This window comes from Pteronotus mesoamericanus, unplaced genomic scaffold (assembly GCF_021234165.1).
Source record: "Pteronotus mesoamericanus isolate MK-2021 breed Mesoamerican mustached bat unplaced genomic scaffold, CSHL_Meso_final scaffold_125, whole genome shotgun sequence".
Lineage (NCBI taxonomy): Eukaryota > Metazoa > Chordata > Mammalia > Chiroptera > Mormoopidae > Pteronotus > Pteronotus mesoamericanus.
Window position 1 is genome coordinate 12,311,481 of NW_026555304.1, and position 15,197 is coordinate 12,326,677.

At 39.1% G+C, this 15,197-nt stretch overlaps 1 long non-coding RNA gene across 1 annotated transcript; it reads left to right on the forward strand.

Annotated features, from left to right (window-relative positions):
- The first annotated feature begins 1,293 nt into the window (after positions 1–1,293).
- LOC129082309 (uncharacterized) lies at positions 1,294–14,838 on the forward strand. The gene is made up of 3 exons (XR_008530397.1): positions 1,294–1,479; positions 1,599–1,725; positions 14,141–14,838. It is a non-coding gene; the product is annotated as an uncharacterized LOC129082309 (long non-coding RNA).
- The last annotated feature ends 359 nt before the right edge of the window (positions 14,839–15,197 follow it).

Sequence of the window (15,197 nt, forward strand, 5' to 3'; positions counted from 1 at the left end):
TTGGTGGAGCTTCCTCCCTTCCACCTCTAGCTTACCACAGAGGAGTGTATGCTGGCCTGTTGCTCATATTGCCAAGGTGGGACTGAGGGGCTTTGCAAAAGGAAAGTAGAGAACAGACCACCTGCTTCCATCCTGATCCTTGGCACCCATTTGGGGGCAGGTGGAGTCCCAGCTGCAGAGTTACATAGTTCCCTGGCCCTGCTCCTTGCCCCTGAGCCTCTGCACCCTGTCCTGAGACCAGAGGCCCTGCATGGCCAAAGCCTGGATTTGTTCTGACCTGTATCCAAGCCACCTTTTAGTCCTGCACACTAGGATGTACCAAGGGACACAGGGGGAGCTGTTACCCTCATCAAGTTCTGTCTCAATACCCACCTTAAACACTTAAAAAACCTTTGCAGGGTGGGGCATTCTCTACAGTGCTGGCTGGGGAGATAGAGGTGATGGGAAACTGCAGGGACAGAGAAGGTCACTCCATCCCCACTCAGTCTCAGAGGCCACCTGGATGCTACCTCCATGTATCCTCTTTCCCAGGCTGCCCTATCTTGTCCCAATGCCGAGAGCAGTTCACCATGTCTCACTGCCCTGCACTGGTCTCTGGGAGAAAGTCAGCCCTTGATCTGCTGCACTGGGACAGATGTGTGCCTGGCTTCCCAGGGAAATCTTGCAGTCCCCAGGGATTAGGTGCCATTAGCATGGTACCACTTCAGGTGCACCCTCAGGTAAGTGGACGGTCCAGGACCAGCCTCAATGCCTAACCACCAAGGCTTGCTTGGTACCTGGGAAAAAATACATCTGATATTCTAATCATCTGACTGGCCCTGCACTAAGGGCACATGACCTGCTTATGAACTGGGGCTGCCCTGTATAATTCTTGTAGAAAGCTTGAGGGAACTCCTCAGACACACGTAAGTAGATTTTGTTGTTCAGTTTTTTTCCTACCTCTATTTAGTACAAGATGAAATTGAAGAGAATATACAGCAGCAAGGAGTGATTTGAAATTAGAATGATGACAATGAAAAAAATTGTCTTGGTTCAATTTCAATGGCCACCTAAAAATCTCTTTTATTAAAGGCTTTTAATTGGAAAACATTTGCGTAACAGTCTTCCTATGATAATCTCAAATGAATTTTTGTTTCAGAATTTCGCTATGGAAATCTCCAAAATTTCCATCTCTTAACCAACTAAACCTACTTTGGAATCTTCAAATTCCCCAAATCTTTAGAGATTTGATAGTTACTCATTGGCCAGGGCATTAAAAAGGACTCTGGAGATTTTGCTTTGATGGTCAGCAAAGGCCCTCCCAATCCTTTATCTGCTTCTGGGATCCCCAAAGACTGGGAACCTTTCTCAGCATCTTTCCTGTGGAAAGACCATCTGCTCCATTTGCTGTTGCAACACGAAAAGCCACTCTGAAGCTCAATGGGGAATTTCAATGAGTTTATTTTATCTCATGTGACCCACATAGGCTCAGACTTATAGGTATGTTTGTTCTGTGTTTCATATTCAAATGCACCGTTCCATCAGTTTACTTTATAAGTGGTGCTCTTTGTTTTCATTGTATTCTGTCAAGTACCAAGTACAGTGTCATCTCTGTGTAGGTGCTCTGCAAATGCTAATTGGTGATGACCAGGATAATAATTGTGACAAATGCTCCCATGAAACTGATGAGTCATTTAGTGGAAGAGGCGGAGTACAGCAGTTATGTAATGTTACTTCACCAAACAGGTAATGTTTCATACCTCAGAGCAATATAGAACATTTTACCTCTCAGTGCTTAGTCACTATTTCCAGTCACAGCCAAAAAGGCTTCTTTGTAGAAGGTAGAACTTACGAAAAGCATTGTCCCTTAACATAAGAGATAAAACTGTTTTCTTTGATTCAGGCTACAACCAAAACTTGTTTCCCACATGAGTTGGCAATCAAATAAACAAAGAAACAAAAAAATGAAGCAAGAAGTTTGAGTCAGATAATAAAAACAAATAAACTAATTCATATGAGTATTAACACTACAATGGTATTGTTATCACTCACCATCCGGTGACAAGATCTGGACCTTTTAAAATAAATTGGCTGTGGAATAGACAAGTTTACAGAAGAGATTTTGATTTGTGCAATGAGATCGCTGATATTTAACTATTTTGACCTTCTGAGTGGCAATTTCCAGTGGTTCAACTTAAAAGATTTAAGAATTCTTTGCTCATTTAAACCTCCAAGTCTTTTCAAATGTTCTTCTCTCTATATGACATATGGTAACTGAACGTGGGTCTGGCTGTTTGTTACTTTGAAAACCAGTAGTTGAGAGACAGGTGCTGGTGTAAAGGACGCTAGTTTTTCAGATGCTGGCCACCTGGAAGATGGGGGACTCATGTCTCAAAGTCCGTCTTCCCTATTTGAATGCAGGTTGAGGCTTTCATAAGGATGGAGCAGGAAGGCAGAATAAAGGAGGGGAATGCAAACAAGCTGCTCCTGAGAAGAGGGAGCACAGGAAAGCAAGTGGCTGAGGGAGTACTAATATGTTGCTGCTTGCTTCTCTAGTTTCCTTCCCTCATTTGGGCTTTCTCTCTCTTCAAACAGAAATTTGTAGATTTACTTAGTAAACCTGTGGATCCTCCTAGCTGGTTTCATGCACCCTTTTCTCTCCCAAAACAGAATTCTCTAAGCTGTAAAAAAAAAAAAAAAAAAAAAAAAAAGGCTGGATAAGAAATGAAAACACAGGGCTTTATACAGAAAACACAGGGTTCAACGGACAGCAGCCTTGAGATAAAAGCACAATACACAAGCTTTATTGCTTAATTGAAATATTAAATCATGGTTATACAAGCTCTCTTTCCCTTTTCTCTAGTTAGTACACTTATATTCATTCTGTAATATCTAGCTGAAATATCAGCCACCCCAATACAGGACAATTCTTTATTATTTTTCTTTTCCATTGTGCAGAAGGCAAATTTCTATCGTAAACACTTATCACAACGTTATAGATATTTTCTTTGTATCTATTACCCACAATTTTATTATGAGGTAATCAAGTAAATGGACCAATTTTCCTAATTGTTTGAATAATATATTAAATGTAGGTAAAAACGAATCACAAAATTTTAAAGCAATATTAAAATTTTAAAAAATATTTTAATCAGAGTATGTCTATATAAACATAGATAAATACTAAAGCAAAGAAACAAAATCTTTTTTTAAAATTTTTAAGTCATGTTTATTTTATTACAGTTGTATCAATTTTTCCCTCTACCCATTCCACCCCTACTCCTTGCTCCCACAGTCAATTCCCACTCTGTGGTCCATGTCCATGGGTCATTCATACATGTTCTTTGTCTAGTCCCTTCCCCTTCTTTCCACCATTGTCCTCTCTCCCCATCCCTCGGGCCACTTTCAGTCTGCTCCATGTTTCCATGCCTGTGTTTTATTTTGTATGTTAGTTTATTTTGTTGAATAGATTCCACTTATAGGTGAGATCATATGGTATTTGTCTTTCATCAACTAGCTTATTTCACTTAGCATAATATTCTCCAGTTCCATCCATGATGTCGCAAAAGGTAGGAGTTCCATCTTTTCCCTCCTTCCTTCCTTCCTTTCTTCCTCTTTCTTGATTTTTTTCTTTCTTTCTTCCTTCCTTCCTTGCAGATTGATTTTATTTATTTATTTTTAAATGTCAAAGTCAATTATAAAATATTAAAAACTTTAAAACCATTATAAAGTCTCAGCAATTAAAACCACATGACACCAGCACAGAAATAATCAAGTAGATCAATGAAATATAATGAGCATTCTAGAAAGAAACATATATATCTGTCTAACAATGTAATGTATGATTAAATTGATATTTCAAATCAATGGGGAAAATAAGGCTTATTCAACAAATAAGGTGCATGAATCACTATTACTTGAAATAAAACAAATATAGAGCCCTATTTCACACATTATACAAGAAATATTCAGGTGAGGTAAAAATCAATATGTAGAATCTAAGGAGTTTTAGGAGAAAATACAAACTAACACTTTTCTTACCCTAAAGTAAAATATACAAACCCAGAAGCTATAAAGTAAAATAAGACTATATAGTAATATACATATAAAGGACAAGTAATAGAATGGGAAAATATTTGCCACACATCTAAAATGGGTTAATAGTTTTTGTTTTGTTTTCTTTTGTAATTTTTTAGGGAAAAAAATTCTACAAACCTTTAATCAAAAAATTGATAATGAATACCAAAAGATAATTTAAAGCTTTTTAAAAATAATAGAAATAGGCAAGAAATATACAAAAACAGATTTAGTTTCAACAAATAATAAAGGAACAATTAACACATCATTGTTACAGTCAGATTAATATGTGTTACAAATATTGGTAATATCAACTATTGGTAACTAAAAGGAACTGGGTATTCATAGACTCTTTTTCTTCATCTTTTTAACGTGGTCCCTTTAGCACATTTTGCAATGCTGGTTTGGTGGAGATGTATTCTTTTAGCCTTCTTTTGTCTGGGAAACTCCTTAATTTGCTTTCCATTTTAATTGAGAGCCTTGCTGGGTAGAGCAGTCTTGGTTGCAGGCCTTTGCTTTTCATGACTTGGAATATTTCTTGCCACTCCCTTCTGGTATATAGTGTTTCTGTTAAGAAGTCGGCTGCTGGCCGTACCAGGGCTCCCTTATATGTTACTACCTCTTTCTCCCTTGCTGTCTTTAGGATTCTCTGTTTGTCTTTGATATTTGCTATTTTAATGATGATGTGTCTTGGAGTGGGCCTCATTGGGTTCCTCTTGAAGGGGACCCTCTGTGCTTCTTGGCCTTGTGTGACTTTTTATCTCCTCCAATTAGGGAAGTTTTCCATCATGACTTTTTCAAACAGGTTCTCTATCCCTTCCTCATCCTCTTCTCCTTCTGGTATCCCTATTATATGGATATTATTAAGTTTCAGGTTGTCCTGCATTTCCCTAAATGTCTCTTCATTCTTTTTGAGTCTTTTTTCTTTTCTTGCTCTTTCTGGGAGCTTTTTCCTACCTTGTCCTCCAGCTCGCTGATTTGGTCCTCAGCTTCATCTAGCCTACTTTTGATTCCTTCTACTGTGTTCTTCAATTCAGAAATTGTATTTTTCATTTCCTCTTGTCTGTTATTGATAGTTTCTATGTCCTTTTTCATGCTGGTACAGTTTGCAGTAAGTTCCTCGTAGTTTCCCTGTAGTTTTTTGTAATTCTCTCTGAGCTCACTGAGCTCATTGAGATTCCTTGGAACCGTTGTTTGGAACTCAATATCTGATAGTTTACTTGCCTCTATTTCATTTAGTTCTCTTTCTGGGGATTCCTCCTTTCCATTCGAGTGGGGGTATTTCTTTGTCTTCCCATTATTTGTGAGACTCTTCTTTTTTGCTTCTGCTTCTTAAATTGATCTGTCTTGATTTCCTGACTTTGTGGTGTGAACTTTTATGGTAGGAGACCGCTGATTTTTCTTTCTGGATCTGCCTCTGATGATGTCAGGATATTGTCCCTGTCTGACCTTAGGCAGTCTGTTCAAGACTTCCAGAAATCGACTGTCTGTGGCTGTCTCCTTCAGCTGTTAATCTAGTTACTCTGCACTCAGCAGACCAACCTAGACAGCTCAGGATTGGGTGGAACCCTACCTGAGGGCGTGGCTATTGGGTCCTCTGACACTGTTGCTGCTCAGGGGGAGTGGTCTCTCCTTGAGCAAGATGGCTGCTGCCGCATGCGGGATGAATCAGAACTGAGATCCTGCCAGATGGTCTCTCAGTTCTCTCCCTAAAACCTCCCCCAGTCTATCCTCAGGCGTCTCTAGCCCATTCGGCCCCTGCCTTTGCCAGAGACCAGGGTAAGTGGCTGCAAATAAAAATTTATGCGTTGGCCCTTTAAACGGCTCTTTGCATCTCCAGCCACCCTTCTCTGGCAGAGAGCAACCCTGCTGCTCTTCTCAGCTGACTGTTTTCTGTGTACTTTTTGGGTTCTACTGCTGTAAGCTGGAGATCCCCACTTTTGGTTTAGACCCCACTGTTCTCAGGGGGATCCAACTGGCCGTTTCTATATCCTTCTGGTGCTGCTGCCCATGGGTGCTCTGCCCACCTTCTTGAGTCTCTACCGCACTCCTTACCAGGTATGTTGCACTAAAGCTGTTTCTTCTGTCTCCGAGGTTATAAGGCTCCTCTCTTGCTATTGTTCAGTTGTTTGTTTCAGGTGATTTCTCCGCAACTTAGTTGTAATCCCAGATTCGTCCTGGGAGGAGGTCAGTGTGACTTCCACTTACTCCTCCACCATCTTGATTCCAAGAAACAAAATCTTAACACTTGCTTCCTGGGAAATTCATAATTATTCTCATTTGGTCTTCCTTTTTAGGCCTAAGTGAGCAAAAAAAGTACTTTATATGTTTTCTAGACATTAAATTTATGTTAACTTTTAAACAAAAATTGAGACACAAACATCAATTTAATATTTAATAAAATTTTGTAAAGTTTAGAATTTATAACAAGTGATTTCTTTCAACAGAAGCCATAATCTGGTACTCAGATATACTTCCTTGACAATTAGCTTTTTATCATTTTGGGTCAAATATGCAATATCTTAGTCAAGTGAAATTCAGTCTCTACAATCATTCACACTTCAACAAGAGGGAATCCCTTTATTAAGTAAGGTTGGTACTCCCCTCCCCCTTTACCCAATCCTTACCACTCTCTCTTCTGCTTCCCCTTCAGTTTTCATTGGCAATTCCCTGCTTGGTCCTCCAAAACATTTCAATTTGCAACCTCTTTGTTAGATGACATTGATGTCTCATCTCTTTTTTTCCTCCCATGTGATGAAAGCATTAAGTCAAGGAATTAAGAGAGAAGGCTGGCTCCTGCCCTGGATTTAACCTCATGGCCTGATTTGATCTCAGTGTTAACTGAAGGAGATAAAGTATTTGGAGAGGCTCACCTATCATTATGTAGAAAATGCAAATTAAAATTAGATATCTTTCTATTTTAAATCTCTAATTTTTGAGTAAGAATAAAGGACTGACAAGATTGAGGTTGGTGTAAGTGTGAAGAAATTGGTCTTCTAGTTTGCTTTCATAAATTGATGTAGCTTTTAGGTCTGGCTACTGGGAAATTTCATCATTTTGAATATACATACTTCACATATTCAAAGATTTTTATTGTTACTCTTTGTGATAGGAAACTTGAAAATAACCTAAATGTTTATCATTTGGGGAATGTTTAATCACAGTGATATGTGTACAAACATGGAAAGGTGTCAAGCATTTGAGTCAAAAAGCAAAAGCCAGAACAATGTGCACAGTATGATCTTATTAAAACCTGAAATAAAAGCATTGTATGTATTTTGAGAAATGAAAATCAGTTTATATATAGAGAAAACCTAGAAGATATGTAATAAACTATAAAACTTCTCTGTGACAATGAGAAAGAATGGGCTATGTTGGAGATACTAACTTTATACTTTTTTTTTTTCTGGTTAATCAGCATTTTTTATTTAAACAAAAATTTTAATTAAACTTTTTATATAAAGTCACATAGTTCAACCTTTTCTCATCCCCCAAATATATGAATGTATACAATAGAAAGTTTTCTTTCATCTGAGTCTCTACCCCACCACCCATGTAACATCTGCTGTTAATGTCCTCCCTCCCTCTCTCCTTCCCTCCCTCCCTTCCCTTTTGTTTTAAATAACCAACATTTATTTTGTCACAGTCCCAGAAATTGGAAGTCATAGATTAGATTTGTCAGGGTTGGTGTCCTCTAAGGCCTCTTCCCATGGCTTGCAGATGGACATCCTATTGCTGCCTCTTCCACAAGTTTATCCTGTGCACAGATCTTCTATAATTTCTTTATATTTCTAAGAACAAGTACAAATATAGATTCTTATTCTCCTCTTTTCTTTTCCACAAAAAGTAGCATGTAATATCCTGCTCAACACTTTATTTTTTCCCATCCAACAATATACACTTTTGTAGTTTGATAAAAACATTTCTCAGTAATACCTATCCCTTTGAAATTAAAAATATGACAAATGTTGGCCCTTGTGGGATGGGGGTGCAGGTACAGATTGTAGTTGTAGGGAGGGATTACTTGTCTTTCTAGACAATAGTTCTAAAATTGAGACAAAAGTAGCTATTTCAAGCAAAGAAGCATTTATCAGTTAATCATGACTTTGCCCACTGAGCACTGAGTTTGCTCTACTTAGAAACACAGTTACACATCTCTAGACAGTCACCGCCTCCTAGTCTTGAAATACCTCTGCGAAAGTACCCAGTGTTCTTTCTTCATATCTAAGCACTTCTCTTCTGTGAGAGAGCAGTGTGCAAAGGGATTTGATACATGGGCTCCAAATCAAAGCTGGGGCAGAGTAGCCACTCTGCAGCTTTCCAGCCATGAGACCTCAGGCTGGTAATGTAATTCCCTAAGCCTCAGTTTCATCATTGTGAAAATGGGGGTAGTAATTTTTATTTTTCATAGGATTGTTGAGAAGATTAAATGAGATAATATATGGAACACATTAGCACATGGTAGGTCTGCTTTATTGGGAAGTCAAAGGCAAAATCCTCCTGGAGATCTTGCTTATTTCAGAAAATATTTACTTGATGATTTGATGTTCAGGCAGTCCACACTTATATCTTTACTTTCTGTGAACCAGGTTACCAAATGGGTGATGTGAACAAAAAGTATAGTGGTAAGTAAGCATATATGTTTAAGCCAAGATACGATTAGTTAACATTATCAAATTATGCTCCCAAACTGATAAAATTAGGCAGACCTGTCCTAAGACTACATGTACAGACCCTCAAATACAATCCACTGTCTCATATGTTTGATCTCTTATGACAGATGACATTGTATTTTAAATTGCAGATAACTTTACTTGCTTGATTAGAATTTAGGAGATTATTTGTGTTAAGATGGCTCAAGTTTTCTTTTCTTTTCCTTTCAAATACAAGCAAGGGTTTATTTAGAAAGTCACAGAGGGAGAAATGAGCCATGGAGGAAGTGAGCCAGCTGGGCTGTGTGGAGTCAGGAAGCAAGTTACAGAGGCAAAAGAAGGGCTTTTGGAGCTTAGGAGAAAGAAAGCAAAGTTACATGCCTTGAGAGGAGAAAAGGGAAAGAGAAGGCACAGGTGAGAGGGAGAGAGAGAAACTCAAGTTTAAAAAAAAAAAGTATATGAGATTATAGTAAGACAACATTTCACAACCACCAGAATGGATGAAATTTAAAAGGAGTCCAATAGTAAGTGTTGGTGAGGATGTGAAACAACTGGAACTCTCACGCATTACTAATGGGGTTCAAAATGGTAAAAGCACTTTGGAGAGGTGCTTAAGAGTTTCTTGAAATGTTAACCACACACCTATCCACTGTCTCAGCAGTTCCAGTTGAGGTGTGCGCCCAAGTGGAAATGTTCACAGATAGCAGTTTTACTCATAAAGGTTCCCAACTAGACGCCAATGAACAGATATCCATCCACAGGAGAATGGATAGACATACTGTAATATATTGATACTGAACAATTAAAAAAAGAACAAACCACATCTATGTGCAACAACATGGATGAATCTCAAAAAACACAGAAGAAGAAACCACCTATGAAAAAGATGTATTATTCTATTATGTGAAGCTCAAAATGCAAAACTACTCTCTGGTAGGAGATAATCAGAACTGTGGTTGCCTCAGAGGGAAGTATTGACTGGAACAAGGTGTGGGGGATCTTTCCAGGATGATGAAAGGAATTTCTATATCTTGATTTTGGGGGATAGGCCCATGGTTGTATACATGTGTCAAAATATACACTTAAGATATGTTAATTTTACTGTATGTAAATTATATCTACTTCAATAGAAATGTTATTAGCATAAAAATGTCAGAGATCAAGGCAAAAAAAAAGTTAATCTGTAAAAATAGAAATCTGTATCAAGATATTGAGAAGATTTTTCTCTGAGGGGGAAAAAAACCCCAAAAACATCTGTAGAAAGTTGCCAAAAATATTTCTATTGACCCTAGAGCAATGTCCAAAATAAGACTACTAAGTAATGTGCTTGATGCTGGTAGAGATAAGGGGGTGAAAGTCACTCTCCTTCTGAAAAGCTGCTGGGAATGAAAAAGTTGACCTTCAATGTGTCCCTGCAGCCTGGGTTCACCCACAGCCACAAGGGCAGCTGCTTGAATGGACGGAAGCCTTCCAAATTCAGGATGAGCTTGGGAAGCCTGTTCACCAACCTGGGACTTACTCTCTTCTTCTCTAAACTATTCTGAAATCTTCAGCAGACATAGGATATAAATAGCATTCTTTCATCCGAAAGGCCGCAGGAGAACATTTTGTTACTGATTTCACAGTTTATTTGTAAGATGATAAAATTTTCCCCAGGTCCTTCGTTTGTGTTTCTAAAGAGGAGCTTGAGGATATCTGGAAAGAGGAGAGGGGAGAACTCAGGAACTGGCATTTCTTCAGGGACAGAGAAGCTTTTTTTTCTTCTGTATTTGACTTTTCTGTTTAGAAAGTTTTTTACTCTGTCCTGCTGTGAAGGACCTTGTCTCTTCTAAACTGTAAGTCCAAGTCATTCTGTTATAGTGGAATGAGTGGCCAGAGGGGAAATAAAGGCAGGGCCCCCACCATTGCAATCTAACAAAGAATTTGATACGGGAGCCTAAAGCAAGAGCTCACATGTTGAGCACTAATCCTGAGCCTGGTCGGCTCCCAGGCATCCCAGGCATCCCAGACAACAAGTAAACTATGATAGTGCAGGAGCAGGTGCTGGGAAGCCCTTGAAAGTCTGCATGTATCATCTCCATTAGCTGGGAAAAGGAAAACCTTGAGACTGTGTATTTATCCCAAGGTCTAGAAGGCAGCAGGGGAGGGGGACTGCAGTGCCCAAGGGAAAAACCCATAAAACGACTCTGGTTAACTGCCCGCTTCCCATCATGTACAAAATGAACAAATAGAGTCTAGAGCAAGATAAGGATTGGGGCTAACAGACCCCCCACCTAGACCTATGTTTAGTTAATCATGTCTCCATGGAAGGCTGGCAGCACCTTTACCCACCAATCAAAATGTAACTTTTTCACCTGCAACCCACCAACTATATAAGCCCTCAAAACAAAGGACTTATTCTCTTGGCCTCTTCTCTTGGCTCATGGCTCTCTTGTCACACAGAGGGGTAGGGAGAGAGCCCTGGACACGGCCTCTGGCTGGGGGGCCTCTGGCCGCCAGGCCTCTGGCCACCCCTTTTTGGCCACCCAGCCTCTGGCTACTTGGGTGCTGGTTACCCAGGTCTCTGGCCACACTTGCTTTTGCCCTCCTGTTTACTAATAAACTTTGCCTCCATACTAATAGGCTCAATGACCTGTAATTCTTTACTGTGTTGGCAAGAAGAATCATGGTTTCTCTGGTAACAATTCCATACACACACAAAAAGATCTCCAGAATAGTGGAACATTTACAATATGTTCATGTCTCTAGGGAACTATTTCTTTAACATTTTTTATTACTTCAGTCAACTTTTTTTTCTTTAGGGTTTTATTCTTTTTAAAAAAAAACTTTTTATTTTGTGGCTTAACACAGTTGACTTATTTTTTTTACATTTTCTATTTCTTTTTTACTGCTGACATATAAAAATGCATTATAATTTCTACTTTAATCTTATATCTAGCCAACATTGCAAATTCTTATTTTTTTCCCCCTTTATTCCCCTCTTACCTGCATCACCCCACCCCCCAGCATCCCCCCACAACTTAGTTCATGTCTATGGGTTGTACATACAAGTTCTTTGGCTTCTCCATTTCCTATGTTATTCTTAACCTCCCCCTGCCCATTTTGTACCTACCGTTTATGCTGCTTATTCCCTGTACCTTTCCCCCATTCTTCCCCACTCCTCTCCCCTCTGTTTTACTCTTCATAGTTTTTTATCTTCTTCTTTTTCTTAGATAAGTCCCTTTAACATTTCATATAATAAGGGCTTGATAATGATGAACTCCTTTAAGTTGACCTTATCTGGAAAGCACTTTATCTGCTCTTCCATTTTAAATGATAGCTTTCTTAGCTATCAAATGATAGCTAAATGATAGAGTAATTTTGGGTATAGATCCTTGCATTTCATGATTTTGAATACTTCTTTCCAGCTCTTCTTGCCTGTGAAGTTTCTTCTTGAGAAGAGAAATGGGAACTCCTTTGTAGGTAACTGTCTCCTTTTCTCTCCTTATCTTTACTTTTGGGTAATGTAATTATTATGTGCCTTGGTGTGTGCTTCCTTGGGTCCAACTTCTTTGGGACTCTCTGAGCTTCCTGGATCTCCTGGAACTCCTGGAACTCCTGGAAATCTCTTTCCTTGACCAGATTGGGAAAGTTCTCCTTCATTATTTTTTCCAATTTAAGTTTTCAATGTCTTGCTCTTCCTCTTCTCCTTCTGGCACCCCTATGACTTGGATGTTGGATCATTTAAAGTTGTCCCAGAGGTTCCTAAGCCTCTCCTCATTTTTCTGAATTCTTACTTTTTCATTCTGTTCTGGTTTAATGTTTATCTCTTCCATCTGATCCCAATCATTGATTTTGAGTCCTGATTTCCTTCCCTTTACTCTTGGTTCCCTATATATTTTTCTTTATTTCACTTTGCATAGCCTTTGCTTTTTTGTCCATTTTTGCAACCATACTCAACAAATTCAGTGAGCATCCAGATTACCAGTGTTTTGAACTGTGCATCTGATAAGTTGGCTATCTTTTCATTGCTTAGTTCTATTATTGGAGCTTTGATCTTATCTTTCATTTGGGCCATATTTTTTGTCTCAGTAGACCTCTTACATTGGCAGGGGAAGAGTCTTAGGTATTCGCCAGGGTGGGGCAGCCCGGGTCCCTGCGTTGTGACACTGTGTGTGGGTGAGGGTCTGAGAGGGAACAATGCTGCTTGCTCAGCTCTAAGCCAGCTTTCAGTCACTTCCCCCATTACCCACAAGCAAATCGGACCCTTCTAGTGCTGATTCCTGGGTGGGTGGGTTTGTGTCCATCTTGGACCCTATGGGCCTCTCTAATAGATTCTCCTGTGAGGCTGGGAGTTTCTCCTGCTGCTGCAACTCCCACAGGTTTTTACCTTCAGATGTTTTGAGGTTTTCTTTTTCTACACTGGAATCCTGGATTATATTGTCTGTCTCACTCCCCAGTTGTTCCTCTGGTTTATCTGCATGCAATTGTGGGACCACCAGGTCCTCCAGCTGCCACCTTGCCATGTGGCCTCTCTGCTCGGCTGCCTGTCTCTGCCCCTCCTACTGGTCTGGATGAATGTTTCTTCTTTAGCTCCTTGGTTGTCAGACTTCCATATAGTTCAATTTTCTGGCAGTTCTGGTTATTTTTTGTTTTTAAACTTGTTTTCCTTTTGGTTGTGTGAGGAGGCAAAGTGTATCTACCTACGCCTCCATCTTGGTCACAGGTCCTACTTTAGTCAAAATTATTTAGAGTAGTTATCTGGCCAAGTACACCAAATTTGGGGGGATTATGAGTCCCTTAAATATATATTTTTCCCCTCAATTAGATTTTTAAATAAATGGTAAGTGTCCAGAAATATGATATTGGAAGCTGTTTTCTTTATTTCAGTCACTACTGTACAACTGAATTAAACTTTATTTGTTAGTGTTAGTTAAAAATATCTTAGGAAGTGAAAACTTTAGAGATGCCTAGTTTAGTTCCTTTCTCATCTTTGCCTAGTAAATTATTAATCCTCTCTTTAAATACCTCAATAAAAGCCATCATTTAAAATGGATTTAAAGTGTATTGCTAATAGGAAAACTCTCTAGTCGCCCTGTGCTTTGGCTAAGAGAAATCCAAAAAAGGGAAGAACTGGCTCCTTTCTTCTCTCACCTGCCTCTTCTGTTCCCCACAGAGTGGCCCTACAGGCAGGTGAGTGCAGGGAGAGAGAAACCTGAGATGAAGGCTCAGTGAGGTCCAGAAAGTAATGCTGGCCCAAGTGTCTGTATCTTAGTGCCAGTGGTAGCATGGCATGTATAGGACTGTTTCATAGGGTGCACCCTCTACATCAGCCCATGTGAACTTTACAACAGCACAGGGAGGGGTGAGTTGTAAGGGAAGATATGACTGTATGCTCTCTAAGTGAGAAGTCCAAAGAGGTCATATGACCATGCATTTCTTGTGTTGAGCAGGTGACAGATCTGGGACTAGACACCATGACTTCTGACTCAACCCAGAGCTCCTTCCAATGTGTGATGCTGAGAATGAGAATCACAGAGAATGAAACAACATCTTAGTCCATAAGAACATCAGCTACACCAGCAAAGTGGTAGCCTCAGGTGCTTCCCTTCCAATCGCCATTTCTTGTTGAACAGTTCTAAGCCCAAACCAAATATAGTCACTTCCTTGCTGTGTTCAAGTCTTTACCTGAGGTGTGAAATAAATTCTGCCTATTCCAGTGTGTTCTCAAGGCAGCAGCATGATTACATCTTTAGGAAATCCTAATGGTAATTCTTCTACTTTCCCATCACAGCATTGCCTGCACCTCTATTATAGATTTGATGGACAGATGTGACTTAGTAAATACTGCCATCTGGCCACTCTACTGAGATCCTATGGGCCCCAATCACTTTTTCTGTCATTATTATCTACTCTAAAACAACATAAAAAAGATGAAAGTCCAAGTCACACAGCTTTTCTCTTGCTACTGTGTGGTTCATTCACTGAAAGAGCATTGGGTTTTACAGAAAGTTGTTTATCATGAATGGTACACAGTGGAGCAATAAATTCCTTTTGAATGAGGAGCATCAGAGAAGAGATAAAGTATCTAGAACTAAGCACCTTGGCAATTTAAATTAAATCTGTATTTGGCCAACTAAGAAAATTTAAAGGTGGCTGGTAATTCAACGGCTTCATCTCAAATTAATAAATTCTTAATTTTGTCCAAAATATTTACATAAAGAAAAGATAGTTTTGTCTGGCACATTGTTTGTCAGTGTCTTCCTGTTTGTTTTAAAATAAAAAACTTGTGTACGTTTCTTATAACATTCTGCAGGCTTGTGGATTAATTTGTTCACTTATTACATGTCCTCAATTGCTAGTTTTGAGTTGCAGTTGATTATATAAGTACTTTAAATACTTTGGCTCAAGAAAATCAAACATTAACTAAACCTAAGGAGGTTAACTAAATTTGGGTGGACTCTGATTTCAACTCTAAAAGAAATATAATTTCCTGTGTAGACATTTTGT